The following is a 22,755-nucleotide window of genomic DNA, read 5'->3' as shown; positions in this document are numbered from 1 at the left end:
AACAACAAAGAAACCGGGAAACGCCTTTGGACACAGTGCAGAAAATAATTACTTGGAAAGTTGACCAGATGTTTCTGGAGTACTTCGGGAGATTTGGATTCTTCCTTTGAAACAGATTTTTTTTAATGTTTTAGCTGTGATGTAGATTCCAAGCTCAAACTTGGGCAGTGGCAGCCTTTGAAATATCGACTATAACCATCATGGATCAGTCTTTAACAGTTATTGATTTGAAACACGTTAAACCAAACCGAAGTGAGACAAACTGCTGATCTAACCTTCATTTCATCTCTCAGCTCGAGTTTTCCTGAACTGGGGAAAACCCCGGTCCATGAAAACCACCTGACGGCTCGTTGGCCCGCCCACACCCCCTCAGTCCTGCCCCACCTGCAGCTTTCCACACAGCTGCTTGCTGATGGTGAGTCCACTCACCGACACTGAAAGAGGATCTTGGAGACGAAAGCTAAAAGGCTCTAAGCTCCACATCCAGCGGCTGCCCTGCGCTGTAAGCTGTCAAGCGGAATTTAGCCCCTCTCATCCAGCGGTACGTCTCGGACTGCTGTAGGTGAAGAAGCGAGGGATGCTCGCAGGGTCCTTGAACGCCACAAATAAGTTCACAAAGCGGGCAGAAAGAGGACTCGCATGTTGATTCGTTTCGGGAATATTTGAGTGGCACACTTTTCATCTCTATGGCAAAGTTCTTGGCTGAATTACTGGGATGCACACTTCCCGACAAGGGCACCCCTCCTTTGTTCGAGGTAAGGAGGCTTTAATGACTTAAACCTCTATGATCATTGTGTTTTCTTGAACGATTAAATGTAATGCTTAAATGTAATTGGAAGAGTGACAATGAGTTTGCATTCGTGGATACAAATGTAGGGCACAGACTCAGTGGCACTCCGTGGATTCTCTATGGCAACAAGAGGCCGAGGCTTTGTTCATCAGAATGATTGACAGTTGCTATGCCGTAAAATACTTCATTAACAGTGGTCCCTGCGGGTTTTACGCCGCTCTGCATTCCACACACACCTCTTTCTTTCAGTGACAGTGCGAATTGCCCAGTGTGGATTAATACGCATCATTTGCGCCTTTACGCTCATGGATGGATACTGTAGTAGTCCCAGAATATCAGCTCATGAGTGTCATACAAATAATTTTTTCTGCGATTTTACTTATGAAAATAATTTTACAAGAGTATGATTATTGACACAGTGGCGAATGTGGTGCCATGAAGGGGTGTCTTGTACGAAATGGCTTAGACTCGATTGCATTTGGGTCAGTGTGCCACACGCTGTGTGCACGCTGACACACACACACACACACACACACACACACACACACACACACACACACACACACACACACCTGTGCTGTACTTGCTTGGCTGAGTTTTGCTCCTTTTCACTGCTGTTGTCATTATTTTGTAGAAAGAAAAGTTGTTGGTTATTCAATTCAATTCAATTTTATTTATATAGCGCCAAATCACAACAAAAGTCGCCTCAAGGCGCTTCATAGATACAGAGAAAAACCCAACAATCATATGACCCCCTATGAGCAAGCACTTTGGCGACAGTGGGAAGGAAAAACTTCCTTTTAACAGGAAGAAACCTCCGGCAGAACCAGGCTCAGGGAGGGGCGGGGCCATCTGCTGCGACCGGTTGGGGTGAGAGAAGGAAGACAGGATAAAGACATGCTGTGGAAGAGAGACAGAGATTAATAACAGATATGATTCAATGCAGAGAGGTCTGTTAATACATAGTGAGTGAGAAAGGTGACTGGAAAGGAAAAACTCAATGCATCATGGGAATCCCCCCGGCAGCCTACATCTATTGCAGCATAACTACGGGAGGATTCAGGGTCACCTGGTCCAGCCCTAACTATATGCTTTAGCAAAAAGGAAAGTTTTAAGCCTAATCTTGAAAGTAGAGATAGTGTCTGTCTCCCGAATCCAAACTGGAAGCTGGTTCCACAGAAGAGGGGCCTGAAAACTGAAGGCTCTCCCTCCCATTCTACTTTTAAATACTCTAGGAACAACAAGTAGGCCTGCAGAGCGAGAGCGAAGTGCTCTAATAGGGTGATACAGTAAGATGGGGCCTGATTATCCAAGACCTTGTATGTGAGGAGCAGGATTTTGAATTCAATTCTGGATTTAACAGGAAGCCAATGAAGGGAAGCCAAAACAGGAGAAATCTGCTCTCTCTTTCTAGTCCCTGTCAGGACTCTTGCTGCAGCATTTTGGATTAGCTGAAGGCTTTTCAGTGAGTTTTTAGGACATCCTGATAATAATGAATTACAGTCGTCCAGCCTGGAAGTAATAAATGCATGAACTAGTTTTTCAGCGTCACTCTGAGACAGGATATTTCTAACTTTAGAGATGTTGCACAAATGGAAGAAAGCAGTCTTACATATTTGTTTAATATGTGCGTTGAAGGACATGTCCTGGTCAAAAATGACTCCAAGGTTCCTCACCGCGTTACTGGAGGCCAAGGTAATGCCATCCAGAGTAAGAATCTGGTTAGATACCATATTTCTAAGCTTTTCAGGGCCGAGTACAATAACCTCAGTTTTATCTGAATTAAGAAGCAGAAAGTTAGCGGCCATCCAGGTCTTTATGTCTTTAAGACATTCCTGCAGTTTAACTAATTTTTGTGTGTCATCTGGCTTCATGGACAGATAGAGCTGGGTGTCATCAGCATAGCAGTGAAAATGTATGCTATGTCTTCTAATGATGCTGCCTAAGGGAAGCATGTATAATGTAAACAGAATTGGTCCTAGCACTGAACCCTGTGGAACTCCATAATTAACCTAACTAGTGGTTATTAGTCACTAGTTGCCATGTGCAGATCAAGGATGCACCGATCCACCGTGTTCCAGTTGCAGTTTGATAGCTTGGATTTTAACATCTGTCGGATCTGAATACCAATCCGATACCAGTGTTCATTTATTAACAAGTCTCTCCTCAACTGTTGGGAAGAGACTGGGACTCATTATTTTTATGTTAACAATGCAAAATATAATGTGACACATTTCCTGAATTCATTGTAAGATAGTAAATGAGATGGTCTTAAATACAATTAAAACAATGCACAAATGTATTTATGTTATTTACAAAGTTTATTTGCAGTGATGCCATTTCAGCTCAGTGTGAGAGATTATTATTTACAGTCAGGCTGTAAACAGGAGACACACAGGAGCACCTGTGAGCTGCTCACACACACCTTTCATTACCGTTCAAGTTGACTTGATCACACTGAAGTCAGAAACTACTGCCATGTTGTCATCTTCCTCTGAACTATGCAAACTCTCTAACTCATGACCTGCTGTCACTTTAGTGATCATTATAATTTCATCTTAGTTTTTATCGTTGCAAAATATTTTGTTTTGCTTGAGTCTTTATTAGTTTCACTGTTAGCTTTAGCCTTTTTAAATATTATTACACTGCTCATAAAAATTAAACGAACATTTTAAAATCACAGATCTGAAAGAAAACGGCTACTGAAGCTGGGCTGATGGTTTCCATGTGGGGAAAACCACATCAGGGACATTGACGTAGAGTATGGCACATGGGTCCCATAAAGATTAATCACAAACAAATGATCAGTGCAGACACAGCAGTACATTTGTTGAACCCTAAATAAAAGATACCCCAAAGCATGACGCTTCTGTTTAATATACCAGTCTCTGGATACTTGACAAAGGATGTGTTAGCCCACTGAAACAGAATTTCCAGCTCTGTAACGATTATGTCATTTTGTTTTCTATGTTACAGATTGTTGTGTGCATGAATGGTAACACCAGTTCAGATTGCATGATGTTATTTAATAATGTAATACTTGTGTCTGATTCGACTGATGAAAATGTTTTCAAAGGAAATACAATTCATCTCAGTAGATGCGATTTGTGTCTTTGGGACCTGACGGTTACTGCATCATACAAGCTCTAAATTAATAACAATTTCTGATTCTCGTCCCGCACGCACACACGTCAACTGTAATCCACAACCGCCATGGGATTGCTAATCCATCGGGCATCATCTCAATCTGTCTAACATGAACTGTGTAAGAAAAAATATTAAAGTAATCCCAGAAATGTGTCAGGGGATCGTCAGCGTGACTTCTGGGAAAATGAAATGATGACCTCTGTACGGCTTTACAGGGGACAAAGATTAGATCCATGGACGGTTATATAAAGCCTTATTTCTAATTTCACCTTTATACCATGAATTTGTTGAATACATGCACTGTAGACTGTTCCTATCAGGCAGCATGCACTTACTGCTTTACAATCTGAAGAGCTCTAGTTGGACGGCATGAAGCGGTGGAGAAGCACGGTGTAGGGAATGTGAGGTATGAATATGAAGTGCATTCATACAGTTTTAGGAATGAGCCTGGGGTCTCTGTGCCTTCATGCTTAAGCATCCTTGGGCAAGATCCTGAACACCAAGTTTCTCTCTGATGGGTCAAATGTGTGAATGTTTGATAAAAAGCACTTAAGCACAGCAAAAAGTGTGACCAGGTGAATGAGGCATGTTGTAAAGCACTTTATAAGAACCAGTCCATATGTCATCTATAAAAATCAAAAGCCTTACCTGCCAAACCAAAACCCACTATGACTGTTTGAGCTCAGTTTATGGTCACCACATTGGCTGTTATGCTGGTGCTTTAGGTGTGGCTGAAGTGCTGCAGTATGCTTCTGGACAATAGCTACTGATACCCAGAACAAACCTCCACATCAGGGCTGGTGTATGAGTAGAAGAATCAAAAAAGGAAGGTTTTCCTCAGACGGCCTCGCTCTTCATGCGGCTACAGCATCTCCCTGTCAGTGTCTGGTTATGTCTGTGTTCCTGCACTGAAAAGCGAAATTGTAAAAGAGTGACCTGCTTGTGCGCTTGTGTTACCAACACAGCTACGTCTCTCCTGCCAAGTTACACTGGCGAGCATAAACAGGACACTACACTGTGTGCTCGGCAATCCGCTCACAGATCTCAGACATCGGCTGTTTGAAGCTGACCTGTATGTTGTGTTAAGGTTCATTTCTACTGAACAGTTTTTGAGTTGAAGACTCCACTGCTTCTAAACCCAAAGGCAGTGTGTCAGTTATCTGGTTTTTTTTTTTTCTTCCAAAATTCACAGGGTTGTACAAAGTGAATTTAACACCCCGGGGTAAGACTGTTAGTGCAGACCTGCCCTGTGACGTCCTGAGGTGTCTGAAGAAGAAATTTCTGTAGAAATGACCTGAAGTGTGACACGCCGACACACTCTTTGCTCACACACCTGCTCACCTCAGTGAATAACTTCCACACTTCCTGTCCATTTCCTAGAAATAAAGCTGAAAAACCCACGTTGTGACCCTGCAGCACAACAGAGCTTCCACTCAGAGATCGGAGCAGAAAGAGGTCGCAGCCGCATTAGACGATCAAATCAAGGCTTTTAATACTTTTTTTTTTTTTTTTTACCCCACTGACATAAAAATACAGTGAAATTTTTAGTTTGTGTAATTAAAGCAAAGAAAAAAATATTCTCAAAGCAGGTGATGTCAGTCAAAGAGGGCTAAAAATCTCACACAAGCTACAAATTTCAGGGCTCGCAAAATCGCTAGCCCCACGTCCCGGGGCTAGCGATTTTTCCAGTCGGGCTACCAAAATCTATCTCTGCTCTGCCCGTCGGCCTATCGTAGGAAGGAAAAATATATGTCAATGCTTTTGGCATCAGTGAGCCACTGTCAATATGTGACATATTGAAATCGCGTTTGAATTTGCGCTTGTTTTTTGCTTTCACTTTGCAATCGTGCGAACTGTGTATAGAGAGCGACAGCACTGATTGGTGAGTGATGATAATTTGTGCACCAACTCCTCTGACATCGTCTTATCAATCGTTAGCTTACTATGCAAACATGACAAGTGAAATCTCCCGCAGCTTACACATGTGAGAGGTTGATCGCGCAGAGAATCGCTGAGCTTATGTGAGTGCGTGTGTAAAAGCAGCAGGATATATATTTTAGTTCTGCTGAGCCAAATAAGACAGGTCAGGGTGAAGAAGTGACAGCCAAAGAAAAGCTTACCACAAAACGGAGAAGTTATGACAAATCAGACTATAAGGCAAAAAGAAAGTGCAGCTTTATGGTTTCATGGACAAAAGAATTTCTGTAGCTGCAATATGACGAGCTAAATAACCAGGGCTGCACATAAGTGGTCCGCAGGTGCGCATTCGCTGTCAAAATAAAAAACGCGCACAAGATAAGAAGTTAATATTATATAATTATACAATATTATACTTTAATGTATAATATTGTAAAGGAAACAAAACATCAATCAAAAAATTGCTCTTTTTTTATTCGGGCTACTTAAATTTATTTTGGGCTACCAAAAACTGAAGAGTCCCTGCCCGAAGGGCTACCAGGGAATTTGAAATTTTGCGAGCCCTGAATTTGATTCCATAAGTGCACGTGGCACCAGGATGCTCTAGGCCGTAGGTCGATGATCGATTTTGTAATCGTATCAGCAGACCTGCGACCATATGTTCTGGACACTCGGGTAAAGAGAGGGGCTGAGCTGTCAACTGATCACCACCTGGTGGTGAGTTGGATCAGGTGGCGGGGGAAGACGCTGGACAGACCTGGTGCACCTAAACGCATAGTGAGGGTGTGCTGGGAACGTCTAGCAGAGGCCCCAGTCCGCGAGATCTTCAACGCACACCTCCGGCAGAGCTTCAACAGCATTCTGAGGGAGACTGGGGACATTGAGTCCGAATGGACCATGTTCAGCGTCTCCATTGCCGAAGCTGCTGCATTGAGCTGCGGCCGCAAGGTGGTTGGTGCCTGCCGTGGTGGTAATCCCCGAACCAAATGGTGGACACCAGAGGTGAAGGGAGCCACCAGGCTGAAGAAGGAGTCCTATCGGGCTTGGTTAGCCTGTGGGACTCCGGAGGCAGCCGACAGGTATCGACAGGCCAAGCGGAATGCGGCTCGGGCAGCGGCTGAAGCAAAAACTCGGGTGTGGGAGGAGTTCGGAGAGGCCATGGAAAAAGACTTTCGGGCTGCCTCGAAGAGATTCTGGCAAACCGTCAGACGTCTCAGGAGGGGAAAGCGGTGCTCTACCTGCACTGTGTATAGTGCTGGCGGAGCGCTGCTGACGTCGACTGAGAAAATTGTCAGGCGGTGGAAGGAATACTTCGAGGACCTCCTTAATCCCACTGACACGTCTTCCGAGGAGGAAGCAGAGTCTGGGGATGAGGGGAATGACCCGCCAATTTCCGGGGGCGAGGTCACTGAGGCAGTTAAACAACTCCTTGGTGGCAGAGCCCCTGGTGTTGATGAGGTCCGCCCCGAGTTCCTGAAGGCTCTGGACATTGTAGGGCTGTCCTGGTTGACACGCCTCTGCAATGTTGCGTGGAGATCAGGGGCAGTACCTGTGGACTGGCAGACCGGGGTGGTGGTCCCCATCTTCAAGAAAGGGGACCGGAGGGTGTGTTCCAACTACAGGGGGATCACACTCCTCAGCCTCCCTGGGAAAGTCTATGCCAGGGTGCTGGAAAGGAGAGTTCGTCCGTTAGTCGAACCTCGGATACAGGAGGAACAATGCGGTTTTCGTCCTGGTCGCGGAACACTGGACCAGCTCTTTATCCTCTCCAGGATACTTGAGGGTGCATGGGAGTTTGCCCAACCAGTCTACATGTGTTTTGTGGATTTGGAGAAGGCATTCGACCGTGTCCCTCGGGGTGTCCTGTGGGAGGTGTTGCGGGAATATGGGGTGTCTGGCCCATTGCTACGGGCCATTCGATCCCTATACAACCGTTGCAAGAGCTTGGTTCGCATTGCCGGCAATAAGTCGGACTTGTTCCCGGTGGGTGATGGGCTCCGCCAGGGCTGCCCTTTGTCTCCGGTTCTGTTCATAATTTTTATGGACAGGATTTCTAGGCGCAGCCAAGTGGCGGAGGGCTTTCGCTTTGGTGGCCTCAGAATCTCATCTCTGATTTTTGCAGATGATGTGGTTCTGTTGGCTTCATCGGGTGAGGGCCTCCAGCTCGCACTGGAGCGGTTCGCAGCCGAGTGTGAAGCAGCGGGAATGAGGATCAGCACCTCCAAATCTGAGGCCATGGTTCTCAGCCGGAAAAGGGTGGAGTGCCCACTCCGGGTCGGGGATGAGTTCCTGCCCCAAGTGGAGGAGTTCAAGTATCTCGGGGTCTTGTTCGCGAGTGACGGGAGAAGGGAGCCGGAGATCGACAGACGGATTGGGGCTGCAGCTGCAGTAATGCGGACGCTGCACCGGTCCGTCGTGGTGAAGAGGGAGCTGAGTGTAAAAGCGAAGCTCTCAATTTACCGGTCGATCTACGTCCCTACCCTCACCTATGGCCACGAGCTGTGGGTAGTGACCGAAAGAACGAGATCGCGGATACAAGCGGCAGAAATGAGCTTCCTCCGAAGGGTGGCTGGCCTCTCCCTTAGAGATAGGGTGAGAAGTTCGGCCATCCGGGAGGGGCTCAGAGTAGAGCAGCTGCTGCTCCACATCGAAAGGAGCCAGCTGAGGTGGTTCGGGCATCTGACAAGGATGCCCCCTGGGCGCCTCCTGGGCGAGGTGTTCCAGGCATGTCCCACCGGGAGGAGGCCCCGGGGCAGACCCAGGACACGCTGGAGAGATTATATCTCTCGGCTTGCCTGGGAACGCCTTGGTATTCCCCCGGATAAGCTGGAGGAGGTGGCTGGGGAGAGGGAGGTCTGGGCCTCTCTGCTTAGGCTGCTGCCCCCGCGACCCGGCCCCGGACAAAGCGGATGAAAATGGATGGATGGATGAATTTGATTCTTGGAAAATAGTCGAGCAAGATATTTTTTTATAGAAGAACGTAAGCACATTGTGAGTATAAATACTTTATTCATGGCTTCCAGAGCAATATCAACTGATAGGCTGAAAGTAAATGATGAAGACGTAAAGTTCTCCTCTTTTTTTTCTGTACTTGTTTTAAGAAATGACATCACATATTTTATTATGTAACACTTTGTGCTTGTGGAGTTATGTTTAGTTATTCACAGATTAGTAACGAAATCAGGCTGCAGCTGTTTAAAGTCTGACAGATGCTCTTTAATGTGGTTAATTAGCTGCTAAAGGCTAACTGAACATTAGTGAATATGTGACTCAGCGAATATGTTTCTATACTCAGAATAGATGCTATCTTTATTGGCTGATGTTAAGTTTCACATTTTCACAGAAAGTTTAGAAAAAATAAGTATTTTTTTTTTAACCCTAAAAATAAAGTATTTGGTCTTTTTTCCCTTTAAATTCCCTTTTTTTTTTTTTCAGGCCCCTCTTCTGTGGAACCAGCTTCCAGTTTGGATTCAGGAGACAGACACTATCTCTACTTTCAAGATTAGGCTTAAAACTTTCCTTTTTGCTAAAGCATATAGTTAGGGCTGGACCAGGTGACCCTGAATCCTCCCTTAGTTATGCTGCAATAGACGTAGGCTGCCGGGGGATTCCCATGATGCATTGAGTTTTTCCTTTCCAGTCACCTTTCTCGCTCACTATGTATTAATAGACCTCTCTGCATTGAATCATATCTGTTATTAACCTCTGTCTCTCTTCCACAGCATGTCTTTTATCCTGTCTTCCTTCTCTCACCCCAACCGGTCGCAGCAGATGGCCCCGCCCCTCCCTGAGCCTGGTTCTGCCGGAGGTTTCTTCCTGTTAAAAGGGAGTTTTTCCTTCCCACTGTCGCCAAAGTGCTTGCTCATAGGGGGTCATATGATTGTTGGGTTTTTCTCTGTATCTATGAAGCGCCTTGGGGCAACTTTTGTTGTGATTTGGCGCTATATAAATAAAATTGAATTGAATTAAATTGCTTTATTTCTGCAAACTTTGCCTTCATTATTATTTTACCTTGTACTTCTTCAGTGCATTTGTGAGATTTCGTACTTTATTCTTTGTCTCACAGTTACCACGTCGTCATTCACTCACGTAAGAGATGTTTCTGCTGCCAGGCTTCCTCTCTCTTTTCTCTCTCTCTGGCTTTCTTTATTCTCTGCAGCCTTTCAGCATAAAGCTTTATTCTTGCTAGGCAGCTTGTTTTTAAAGCAGAATTCATCTTTCAAAGGGTAAAGAAAAAGATTAACATCACTGTACTCTCAGGGCCTCGCTGTGGGTTTGAGAAGATGTCAAGACGTATAAATCCAGAGAAATACGAAGAAGTGGTTTTAAGAAGAGGAAAGTTTGTGGAAAAATACACAGTGTGAGGGGCAAGATTGCATCAGTGAACACATGAAGGGTTCAAAGTACATCTACTATATGGTCAGTGTTTTTAAAGAAAGGGTGGGGGGTGTCTCACTCACAAGTGTAGTAAGTTAGCAAAAAATGGGAAGAGTGCATGCAGATTAGATTCACCTAATTATCAACTATGGTTATAAAATTCACAAAGGTTTAGCTACTGAATTAGCGAGATACAGCATGGCATAACTGGCTGATTTTGAGACAAGCGGTCGTGGTGGATGACTGGATGAATGTGAGATTTTTCTTTCATTCACAAAGGGAGCTCATCCATCTGAGACAGAACTTATACAAGCCGTGTTCAGCTGATAGACTGGTCCAGTTAAGGTTAGCTTGTTGCAGTGGGGAGATGGCAGTAGACGGGTAAAAATCCTAACAGAAGATGAGAAATGCTTCTCCAGGTATTCACATGCTGTGTGTCGCTAGGTGGTTCACTAACTTTGGCCAAGCAAGTTCAACATACCAGTGATGTAAATTCATCATCAGACGGTGAGTACCAGGGTCGTTCCTGTACCTGCACAGGGTAAAGGAGTGACGACTCAGCCTTGGTGTGCAGCTGTCTGCGTCCACAATACATTATAATCAAGGCTTTATTCTAACATCAGTGCTCAGGTTGTGTGTGTGATTAAAAATGCTGCCAAGTAGTAATATAAGGCATTAAAATGTTGAAGAGTGCCATATAGCTAATCATTTTGAAGGACATCTGTTTTTTAGTTTGTGAAAGGTTGTCTTTAAAAACAGTCCTATTACCATCATTGCACCAAAGTCTAAGAGATCTTACAAGAAAGGTGGCACTGTTTTCTGGACCATTTCTGGTCGGGAGATGAAGTTTTGTCAAGCTCTTACTGGTGAGACCACATTTGAAAAAAACAAACCAAAGGTTACTTTGCTATCCTCCTGAATCTGCTGTGATACACAGGCCTCAGACACACGATTGACCACTTAGCTGAGGTCATGGACCCCTGGAGAGCAGCGTGCAGTCACTGAGGCTAAGATAGAAGATGCTCAATGTCCACTAAATGCAGAGCTGCCTCTCATCAGTGTGTAGTTCTCAGTCTGCATGTGGATCAATACAGGATGAAAGAGATGCAGATGAGGCGAGTAAACTCTTTAGGATTGCAATGGTTAATTAGATGATTAGTATTAATTATTATTTAGGAAAAACCTGCTGATGTCAGCTGTCCATTAACAGCTGGAGGAAACTCCCATGTCACTGGTTTCCATATGCAGCACCTTACCTATAACTGTCTGAGGAGAGATTCAGGCTAAAATAGTAGTAATAATAGTGCCAACTTCATTGTGTGGCAGCATAAGAGGCCTGTCAGTTGCAGCAATTACATCTTATAATACACTTTTTAAAGGGTATAATAGCCCCTTAACTGAACAGTAATATTCTAAATGGCTGCCAATATGTCAAATTAGCATTTGAGGGCCGAGATTTTGAGGAGAATTTGTAGGATGATTTTTCTTTTCCTCTCTTAATTGATTTCGGTACAGTTTTCTTGGAGCTGGTAACAATCAGCTTTTAGTGGGAGTATATCTTCCAGATGGGCTTCATCATGGCAGGCAGTGCTTGATCAAAAATAGCTGTGGATAATAGGAAAGCTGGTCGCTCTTATGTTTGGCACATTGGGAGGAAACGCAGCTGAAGGCTCTCTGATAACAGTCTTCATCAAACACAGTCGTTCCTCTGGCACGCAGGAAAAGACCTCGCTGATTAGCAGCTGGGTTTGACTGACGTGGCGCTATAAAGCTATCTTCAGCTGAATTACTGTCTTCTGCAGTGAGTTGACCTTATTGACCAGACTCGCATATAAGGAAACAAAGATGTGCATATACACTTTAACTGTTATTTAACCAGGAAGTGAAGTGTTGAGATGAAGAATCTCTGCTGCAAGTGCGTGGGCCTAAAACCCACCACAGTTTTTGGATGGCAGGAGAAACTTGGATTGTTGGAGTCTTGGAGAGAATCTGCACGGGCACGAGGACAACGTGACAAATAATGAGTAAAGTAATCAGATTACTATTGCAAAAAGTAATTTGATTACTGTTACTTTCCCATAAGCACACTGCGTTACTGCGTTACTAAACCGTGATTTTGCTTGTGAGAGTGTCTCATGACAATGACTTACGAGCTTGCGACGTCCGTGGCAGCAACAGACGTGTGAGTGCGGGAGAGAGTACGACCATGCTGCGTTTAAAGCGTGGAAGTACTCACATTACTTTGAGTTTGATTCCGTAAAAAGGGACAAAGACATTAGCGTCCGCTGTTCACTCTGCGTGTCTTTCTACAGCGAGAAATTAAACTTCAAATCTGCACGCTGCCACGGGAATGTGACATTCACCTTTCTGCTGGAGTTTTCATGTTCTCCCCGTGACTGTGTGCTCTCCATCGGTGCTTTGTCTTCCTCCCGCTGTGATGCTTGTTAGTGTAACTGATGATACTAAATTGTGTGTAGGTGTGAACGTGAGCACACGTGAATGGTGTCTGTATCTCCTCGTTAGCCCTGCCATTGGTGACCTATACTCCATCTTACAACCAGTGACAGGTGAAATAGGCTCCAGCACAGCTGCAACTCTGAGCTGGATAAGAGGAAGAAAATGTCTGAATGAGCCCATAAACTTACCCAGAGAGTGTGTACAGAGGTCAGGATCAAGGTCTGGATGTTTTCCCATAGACGTGAAAAAAATCGTCCCCATTGGCTTCACTTTTCAGACCTGGAAGCTATATTCATCTTTCATATTATGTCCTATGACCGGGTCACAGGTGTGGGGCCAGTGGCTGGTACTCTTTTTCACAATCCAGGTGAAGACTGTTGATAGAACAGGTTGTAAACGAGTTCATGTGCTATTGGTAAAAATCATCAGCAACGACTGCTCGGAGTCTTCACGGTTGTGTGAGCAGCTTTTAGTATTTTAAGTGATGTTTGTGATTTATTGCTGTTGATTGTGGAGTTTCTCCTGCTTTGTTGAAAACACTTGCCATTGTGACTTTGTTTTGGGACGCAGCATCAGTTCTGCGCTTCCCCCACATGATGCATGTCTGTCTTTGTGCATAAGGAACTTTCACTGTGATGCACTTTAGTAATGACACTGCAGTGAAACACGATATCTGCCTCACGTCTCACTAAGTGAGTCTGTGCTGATGACTTATCCTTTATGTCTCCATTTTCACTTTTTGTTATGGTTGTGTTAAAACCGTGATTTCCTTTAAGCGATGGTGTCACGTGCACAGTCAGTCCAAACACATTATATACTCCTTGCAAATGCGTTTCAAATGACTTTGCGCACGGGAATGTTTTAGGCCTCTTATCGAAGCAAAGCGAGCTGAGAAAACATGATCTGATCCAAACTATAAAACCTGACAGCCACTTAAAAGTTTTCTGTCCTCTCCCGGCATCTGCATTTCATAAACAGTGACATTCAGAAGGAGGCAAAGTTCAGACTGAACCCAAATGAGCGTGGCTTTTCCACAAATGTGATATTGTAACACATTAAGAAGGTTTTAGTCAACCAGAGCTGGGAACTGGTGGCAGACTGATTTTAGGCTTTTAGTTTTTAAGCATCATTCAGGCTAAAAACTAGAAGTAAAGATAAATCCACCAACAGTAAAAGCTTTTTTTTAACTAAAGGGTTAAAATGTGGAATGGTTAAAAAGAAAATACTGATGGCAGAACATCAACTCAGTTCCATTTGCTTTTAGTAAATGAAAGCTGAGTAAAGGCTGCCCAGTATCTTTAGACCGATGTTAATGGTTGTCATAGTGATGGAGGCTTTTTAAAGTTTTTATATTTAGGATTACCTTGGATCTCTTGAATTATGAGGCTTGGGAGCCTATCAAAGACAAAAGCTGAATCACCTCCCAACAAAGTATTAATATTATTATTCCTCAAAGGAGTGAGTAACAGTGCATACTGCTCGACGACACAGTCAGCATCAGTGTAGCACAACTAACCGTACCCATCTGAAGCTGTCTCACAAAATTGAACCCATTAATTTCTGTTCATGAACATTAATTTTTCTTCTTTTTTCTGCTCTGTTCATTTTGCCCCATTATTTTTTCATTGACCTGAACATGATTTTCACACCTTTCTTATATTTATTTATCTGTGTCCATGTAGATAAAGTGAAGATTTCTAATGTCTGCAGGTGGGCAAAGCAGGACACATGATTTACGCGTCACTTTTAAAGCACATGTGAGTCTGGCTCTAAGTTCTACTGGAACTTCAACATTATGCACTCCACACTGTATATAAATGCCACTTGTTTTGCACATATTCAACTCTGTATATTTTATATATTTTATTATTATTATTATTATTATTATTATTATTTATTTTTTTTTATTTTTTATTTTTTTACTATTTAATTTGTAAAAATGTGTATACACACACACACACACACACACACACACACACACACACACACACACACACACACACACACAGGAAAATATTTAGTATACACATCCAGAAATGCATACACTATTATATATTGTACATATATTTATTAGTTTCAGGTTGGCCATTCTTGTATTTTGCTCGTTTGTGTTGTTGTGTTTGCACATCTCTGTTGCTTGTGGGGCTCGCACACAAGAATTTCACTCGCATGTGCTGTGCCAGTGTGCCTGCACATGTGATGTGACAATAAAAGTGATTTGATTTGATTTTGATTTGAAGTTAATGAGCAGAAATGTTGAACCCTAGTAGGAAGACGTTTGCATGCTTGGACCAACAGGTAGGAAGCTTGTGGCTGTTCCAAAGTCGAGGCTTAAAGCTAATGATGTGGAACAGCATTTCCTGATGAGCTCAGGCTCTCTTGATTTCATGTGAGGTTGTTTTCGTCTAATCTCTTTAGTCTGTTTCATTCTGTCTTTTATTTGGTTGTAATAAGGCAGAGTATCAAAGTGCTGGTTTCATAGTCTGACCATCAGAGCAGCACGTACGTTACATACAGTACTGTCTACAGCACGTGTAGCAGAGGAGCATCATAGCTGAGCAGATGATGGGGTGGTGTTTTCAAGATGAGCTCCTAGGGCAGTGGTTCTCAAACGTTTCACAATGAGCACCACCTCATAAAATATGTCTCTTAGAGTACCACCCTTATAACTGACATTAAAGTACAGTAGTATAGGCCTATTTAACACCACATACAGTTTACACGAGACAATTTTATTTCTTATATGAATGTTATTTATTTTCACTGTCATAAACAGGATGTGGCGAGTGATAATAACAACTGTACTGCATTAAAACATTCACAGCAGGTGGGATATCCAATCTTTAAGTGATGACGTATGAACCCTGTTTCTGGGTCCAAACTACTCTGCGTTTATTAAGGCTGTTGTGTTTTTAACATGTTTTAATGCTTTATATCTTCTATTTAATCTGAACAAGCCCCTAAAAACAGTCAGTGATCACTGTCGGCCTCTCTTGGTTTATATTAGCATTCATCCTCCAGCTACACTGTGCTTATATTATGCTAACCATAGCTGTGTAGCTAGCAACCATGTAGCACATTATTATATACCAGCTAGTCCAACTTCAGTAACCCTACAAACGTCACTGCGGTTTAGTTTCCTGTCTTCATTTATGTTGGAAGTGATAGCAGAGCTGGATGTTTTAATTTTTCAGAAATCCCTAAATCAGAACACGCTATATTATTTAATCTTAATTTTTTTTGGAGACTTCCTGCATACCATTAGAGGGAGCCCACGTACCACCAGTGGTGCGCGTACCACAGTTTGAGAACCACTGTTCTAGGGTAATAAACAGCAACTACCAAAATTGTTGTCGACCCCAAAAGATCCCACATAAGACACACTCGAGTTTAAATCACAGTGATTTCAATCTGTAGTGGGCACTATTAACCAGCCAGTTGTCACTTGAACATTCAGATTAATATAAAAATCGGAGACATTCCTGGTTTGTTTTAAAACATAAGTAAATGAGCTGTATCTTTTATAGCAATGTGAGAGTTCCTAAAACGTTCACAGAGTGGGTTGTTCCCCCCACTTTCCATTATGTCCACCGTATGCTGTTATTCTAGCATCACTTTCCAGTTTCCAGTAACCACATGATTCATATCCAACATCATGCTTTTAAAGACTTGTCAGAAATAATTACTGTCATGGAATTAAACATTAAACAAATCCATGCAACTGAATCTCAGCAGAGGAAGCTTTAGACTTCACTGACAGGGAACGCAATCTTTTGAACACATTAACACACACAGCTGTGCAGCTCACTCCCACTATAATTATATACTGGACAGTAATAGCAGATAAATCTGCATACTGCAAGAGATGTGGATGTTTTTGCAACTGATGGTGTGACCACAAGGGGGCGATGTGTAACATATAACCAAGTGCTGCTTGCTGCTTAATTAATGCCAGCGTGTGGTCCAGAAAGAGTGAAGGCAGGACTGTGGTAGTGACTCGCAGACAAAACAAGCATTAAATCCACGACTGCATTACCTGTTTATTGATCCGGGAAAGAAAAGGAACACATTCATATGAGAACAGAGTGGATTATTGTACTCATTAAATAATGAGTGGGGTGCAGCATCAGCAGAAGGCAAATTACAACTGAAAACATGGTCTGTGTTTAAACTCGGATGGTACAGAATACATATTTTACGGTAGAGAAAGGAATTAATGAGCCTGCTGATGGTTGGGAGAAGATGAAATGATGCAGATTCACACTATCACATGGACAACTGGCCATTTATTCACTTTGTTTGGTAATATTGTAGAATAAACTAAGGATGTGAAGCTACACAGCTGTAACAGCTACACAATATAAAAGAGAGAGTGTTCATTGGTTGGGATTATGTTATCTGGCTCAGGGCAAATCTCTTTTTGATCAGTCGGTCAGAAATCTAGGCCTTTGTCAGATCGGGTGGGGGAACCTGCACAAAAACAGGCTGCTTATATCAGCGTGGACACGAGAGGAGAGACAATAAGGAGACGAGGAAAGGAAGGGAAGGGCAGAGGGGAGGAAATACTGAGTCAGGGAATGGAGAGACGAGGAGTTTCACACGGCAGTTTTGGGCGTCACCAGCTGCCACTCATTCTATAAGCAGTCTGTCACTGCTGCTGGTCGCTGGGCTGATGGGGGCAAAGTGCCTTGCTCAGTGGTCCTGCAGTCTGTGATTTCAGTTCACCTGGAAGGGGTTTGATCTTGAGATCCTCATTGTGTGATATTCTCTTGTCTTTCCAGACCTCTGCAATGCTGCCCTTTCAAGCTTGGTTTTAGTAAATACAAATGAAGTATGATACCTTCACACTTCCCGCTATGTAAAAATATTCATTTAACTTCAGTAGATTCAGTAGACCTTTCTTTAGGGTTACGGTTCATTTGATTGGACCTGGGCATTAACAGCTAATAGGTTAACTGTAGAAAAGGTTGTATTTATTGTTTATGTCCTAGAAATGAGAAAGCCTGGGGTAGGGAAACCACAGCTGAGGTGTAATGTTAACAAGACTCCCTCATCCCTGTTTCTCTGACAACAAAGATTAGTGGCAATCAGCAATTTTACAACAGAATACCTGCATGAATATTCTGTCAGTGGTTTGATGCAACATTTTATACACAGCTAAACACACGCTACATGTCTGCGAAGCTTCTCAAAGGCACATTTTCAGATTGATATTCATGTAATCAGATTCATTTCAGTTTCATGTTTCCTACTCTGCTGAGAATTAATTGAAACGATACTGGGCTGAACCTTGATGTGGACTGGCAAGCTGTCCAGAGATTACCCTGTCTCCCACCCTGCATGAGCCAAGATGGGTTCCAACACCACCAAAATTGCTGTAAAAGCTGAGTTCAGTTGTACATTTGCAGCACGTCCCATGAATCAAACTGCAGTAGCAGAAACTTGATGGGCTCGGTGAAGGTTTGAGTTAGCTTTGATGTTCTTAATCAGTTCAGTAGCTGAACTTTCAAAGAGAAAAGTTGGTGGATGACAAATGAAATCCCATATGCAGAAATTATTCCCTAAAAACTGCGACGAGCGCTACACTTTTCTTTCTTTAACAGCTGCATTGTAAACATGAGGCAACTTGATGAGGTGAAGCAAAATTCATTTTGGAGGAAACTCTTTGGTAGATTCCTCTGCCAGTGTAGCATGCATCTTAACTCTGTGCAAATATGCTTTTGGCTGCTGTTTGATTCCAGGAGAATCATTCACATGAATAGCAATGAGATACTCTGGATGCACTCTGCATTCAGGAAGAGGATACCCCCTGCCATTCATATGCACACAACAGCGTCTCATACAAGGCCTCATCGGCAGTCTCGCACACAGAACCATTTACCAAAACAGCTACTGCATACATATGCACTTATACATCTCTAGATGGGCACAATAGCAGAGGGGGGGTCTCTCGTCAATATGTGCATGTTAATATAACCTCAAGCCTCCGTGCACGCAGTGAGAAAATTTAAATGCTGTGCAAAGTGAGATTCAAGGCTGAGAGGAGTGTTGTGGGGAAAAAAATTTTTTTGTGACTAGTCAAAATCTGGGCAGCACGGTGGCACGGTGGTTAGCACTGTTGCCGCACAGCAAGAAGGTCCTGAGTTCAATTCCACCATCAGGCCGGGGTCTTTCTGTGTGGAGTTTGCATGTTCTCCCCGTGTTTGCGTGGGTTCCCTCCGGGTACTCCGGCTTCCTCCCACCGTCCAAAGACATGCAGCTTGAGGGGATAGGTTAATTGGATAATCCAAATTGCCATTGTGTGAATGTGCGAGTGAATGTGAGTGCGAATGGTTGTCTGTCCCTGTGTGTTGGCCCTGCGACAGACTGGCGACCTGTCCAGGGTGTACCCCGCCTCTCGCCCTATGACAGCTGGGATAGGCTCCAGCGCCCCCCGCGACCCTGAAAAGGATAAGCGGAAGCGAATGGATGGATAGTCAAAATCTGCAAACAGATATGACACTAAAACCATGAACATGCAAGAGTGTGTGAGTGTTTGAGGTTTATTTGCTCTAATGAGCACAAGCCCAATAGTACAAGCTTCGATAAACTGTCTTTCTACTCAGCAGTTAAGCTTTTTTGGCTCTGGATAACTCCGAGGTGTGTATGTAAGATACTGTTACACAAGCGGCAAGAAAATGCCTTGAAAATTGGTGCAAGGAACTCATGAAAGAAGCAGAATGTAGCAAAGAGGCCTGTACTATGAAGCAGAATTTCAGATTAGAGATCAACAGGTATGAAATCACCTTCTAGTGACCAATCAGCTCTCCAGAAAATAGTGTCACTATTCCTGGAAGATTGCTCAGACATCTGTGCACAGCTGGACTTTATATCAAACTTAAATTAAGCATACTGTTGAATTCTGATTTTGAATTTATTCTATACTCTCAGACTGTTCAACACCACTGAGTCTGCAGCTGGGAACATAAAAACTAAAATGGTCTGTAAACATTAATTTAATTAAATACTTGTTTATAACCCATTAGTGTCTTAATGATGGAGTTGTGATATCCATGAATCTGTTCACTTACACAGTCGGCTTTCCTTCCTCCCCTCTCTCAGATAGGCTGTACTTCATTAGTACAGTGGTTCTTTTTCAGTCTTACTGATCAGAGCACTTAAACTGCACATTAAATTTACAGTGCTTTTCCTCTCACATGCACTCATACGGCTGCGTCATCTGCTGCTGCTGGGTTGCTTTCAGTCTGCATTATGTGTTTAACCTCCTCATATTTTTCCCATAGTTTCATCTTCCTTCAAAAAATCAGCCACATTCTTACCACTGCATTTAGCAATAACTGTGATTGGGTGGCTGCTGCCACCTCTTTCATGTAAACGTGCAGGGGAAGCTGTGGGTTAACGCAGCGAGTTGATAGGCTGGAATGCAATCATAGTAAAGAGCCCAGGTGTTTTATGTGGGCTGGGGAACATAAGAAAAAACAGCATAATTTACAAGATGGTTACTGTATTTGGTTTGACTTGAAACGATCGATTTGAGCCCATAAAGCCATCAGTGTTTACTGAGGTCACAAAACAAGGAAGCCGAGGGGCGTATAGATTAATATGCAAAATATGGTGTAATGTGACCAAAGCATTGCAGCTCTAGAGCGCAGACCGCTGTTACCTTGACATCAGACTTAGCTAATTTGACAGTGAAGCGTTTTTTTTGTTTGTTTTGTTTTTGTTTTTTTTTATCTTTCTTTCTCAAGCAGTAGTGTTGTTGGTTTCAGCTGACAGATGCCCTCCTCACCCTGACTATGCCTTCATGCCAAGCACGTGGACACAGCTCTCACTGTGGTTATACAAGGTGATGGTCTAGCAGCAGGCCTGGAGCCCCATGCTCCCATAATACACCCCGCAGCTGGAAGCTGGTCGTGAGTCTTCTCCAAGTCTACAAGACACACGTGATAGACGGACTACCCATAAAGCCCACAAAACTGCAACCCCCCCACACTCGCCACCTGATCTCACTCCAGCTGATAGTTCACAGTTGGCAATCCAGCAAAAACCTCAGAAGATGGATGAGACATCTCAAGCTAAAATGTCAGAACCAGAACGTCGCACTGTGCTTGTGATCAGACGGAGAGAACGCAAGGCGATTTTCCCCGTCTTGTCCTTCTGTTTTCATTTTCCTCTCCGTCCCGCCTCTTCACCTCGTCCCTCTGCTTTCATCAAAAAGACATTCAATCATAGGTGCCGCGTCTCTCTCTTCTATGCAGCGTAATATTTCTCTAAAGGTCACGGCAATCATCTGCAGGAGTAAAACAAAAAGGGAAAAGTGTCAGGTATTGGAAACCAAGAATAAAACCCGTTTCATTTGTTTCAGCCTCGGAATAATCGGATTTTCTTTGTCTGACTGTCTCATATTTGTATAATGACTAAATGTAGAGCTCAGTTTTTTTCTGTTCATTAGACTAAGTCTGCCTCAAGAAGCAGAATCAGAATACAGTTGATTTTTCACATGGGATTATTATTTTTAGACTCGTTTGTTGTATTTTCAGTTTAACTACTTGGTTAGATTTAGGAAGAAAACATAGTTTATGTATGTCTCAGTTTAACTTTTTTGTGATTTGTGTGTCCACAACAGAGGACATAAATGAGTAGGCTGGGTCTCAGGGGGATATCTGCAGGGGTATCGTTTAGCCACCTTTACCCTTCTCACTCACCAATCGCCTCTCTAACCACGCTCTCACACCTTCTCTCTCAAATGTCCCCACAATCTCCAGACGGTGTAGCTTGTAAAACAAAAGCCAGCTCCTTCTCTGGAAGGTTTACTGCTGCTTCCTGGTTTCAGTCTTTCTGGATCAAACGATGTCTTTGTTGGTTAGAAGGTGCGTGTGTGCCTGTGTGAGCGTGGGCTTTTTGTGGCTCTGGGTATGAAACAATAAGTTCTTACATCAAATCATCTGAGGTTTGATTGTGAGAGGTTGGTTTTGTGTATTTAAGGAAAAGCGAGACTCTATATCAAACAATATCTTTGCTGCAGCAGAGAAAAGGCTTTCTGTGTGCATGTGGGTAGTGGTGTTTATGGAAGTCTGACTGTGTGTGTTTCACATAAAAAAATCTCAATCTCTAGATCAAATAATGTCTGTCAGTGTTCACAGTGCGTGTATGTGTGCGCTTGTGTGTGTTTGAGGGGCGTGTGTGTGTGTGTGTGTTTCTCTGCATGTGGGAATTCATTATCGTGCTCCTGAGTTTTTTTCCTTTGTAAATAACTCCTTTGGGAGCTTCATGTCGAGCCTTTTAAACACTCATTAGGATTCCTTGTTCTGTCGTCCCCTCTGTGAGAAACTCTATGTTCACTTTTAAATACCACTAATGGCTACATTTGTCTTAATGCCTGCAGTTTAAATGCACTCATTTACATTTTGCACTTGCAGCATTTAGCCGACAGCCGGGAGGGAATAAACCCAGTTGCCTTCTCGAGTCTTTTTTTTTAAAGCTTTGTTCGCTTTTTAAGCTTTCTTGTCGGGATCACGAGTCTAACTGTAATATTACTGGCACTCTGCTAGTGGTCACTAGAATGAGTGAAAGCTGATGCCAGCGCCTGAAGGGCAACAGTATGAATACCATACATGCAGAAACAGTGTTTCAAAGTGTATCGAATATCAGTGGGAGAAGTTTGTTTTTATTAAATGAATGCACATCACTGATAAGTAAGAATTGTGATATGCAACAAAAATCTGAAATTGAAACATTGATGCCAAATGTGAAGTTGGCTGATTTTGCAAACTTCTTTTACACCTTTCAAGGTGTAAACCATCCAGATTACTTGCTTTAAATACAAAGTCAGCCATTACTGGATAAAAGCTTAAATTCTTGTAAATATGCAGGATGTTTTTGCTTTTTTTTTTTTTTTTTTTTTTTTTTTACATCCCTTATTATCTCACTGTTTCTAATATTGGTGTTCGGTGTGTTAAATGATGCACAATATTTATGGAACCTGTGTTGTGTTTAACTCTGGATGCCAAGACGAGATAAAAACTTGTTTTTATGCACGTGTGGGCAGGGCCTCAGTCTCATAGCAA

The 22,755-nt window shown here is 43.1% G+C and overlaps 1 long non-coding RNA gene across 1 annotated transcript in view; it reads left to right on the top strand.

The window, feature by feature from the left end:
* The first annotated feature begins 420 nt into the window (after nt 1-420).
* LOC308403479 overlaps nt 421-22,755 on the top strand; it is a 33,762-nt gene continuing 11,427 nt past the window's right edge. Inside the window, exon 1 of the long non-coding RNA XR_013972913.1 lies at nt 421-755. This is a non-coding gene — a long non-coding RNA (uncharacterized lncRNA). The remainder of the gene's footprint in view (nt 756-22,755) is intronic.

Source organism: Rhamphochromis sp. 'chilingali' (assembly GCF_963969265.1).
Source record: "Rhamphochromis sp. 'chilingali' genome assembly, chromosome: 10".
NCBI classification, from domain to species: Eukaryota; Metazoa; Chordata; class Actinopteri; order Cichliformes; family Cichlidae; genus Rhamphochromis; species Rhamphochromis sp. 'chilingali'.
The sequence above is the reverse complement of the archived record's forward strand: the minus strand, read 5'-3'. Positions and strand labels throughout refer to the sequence as shown.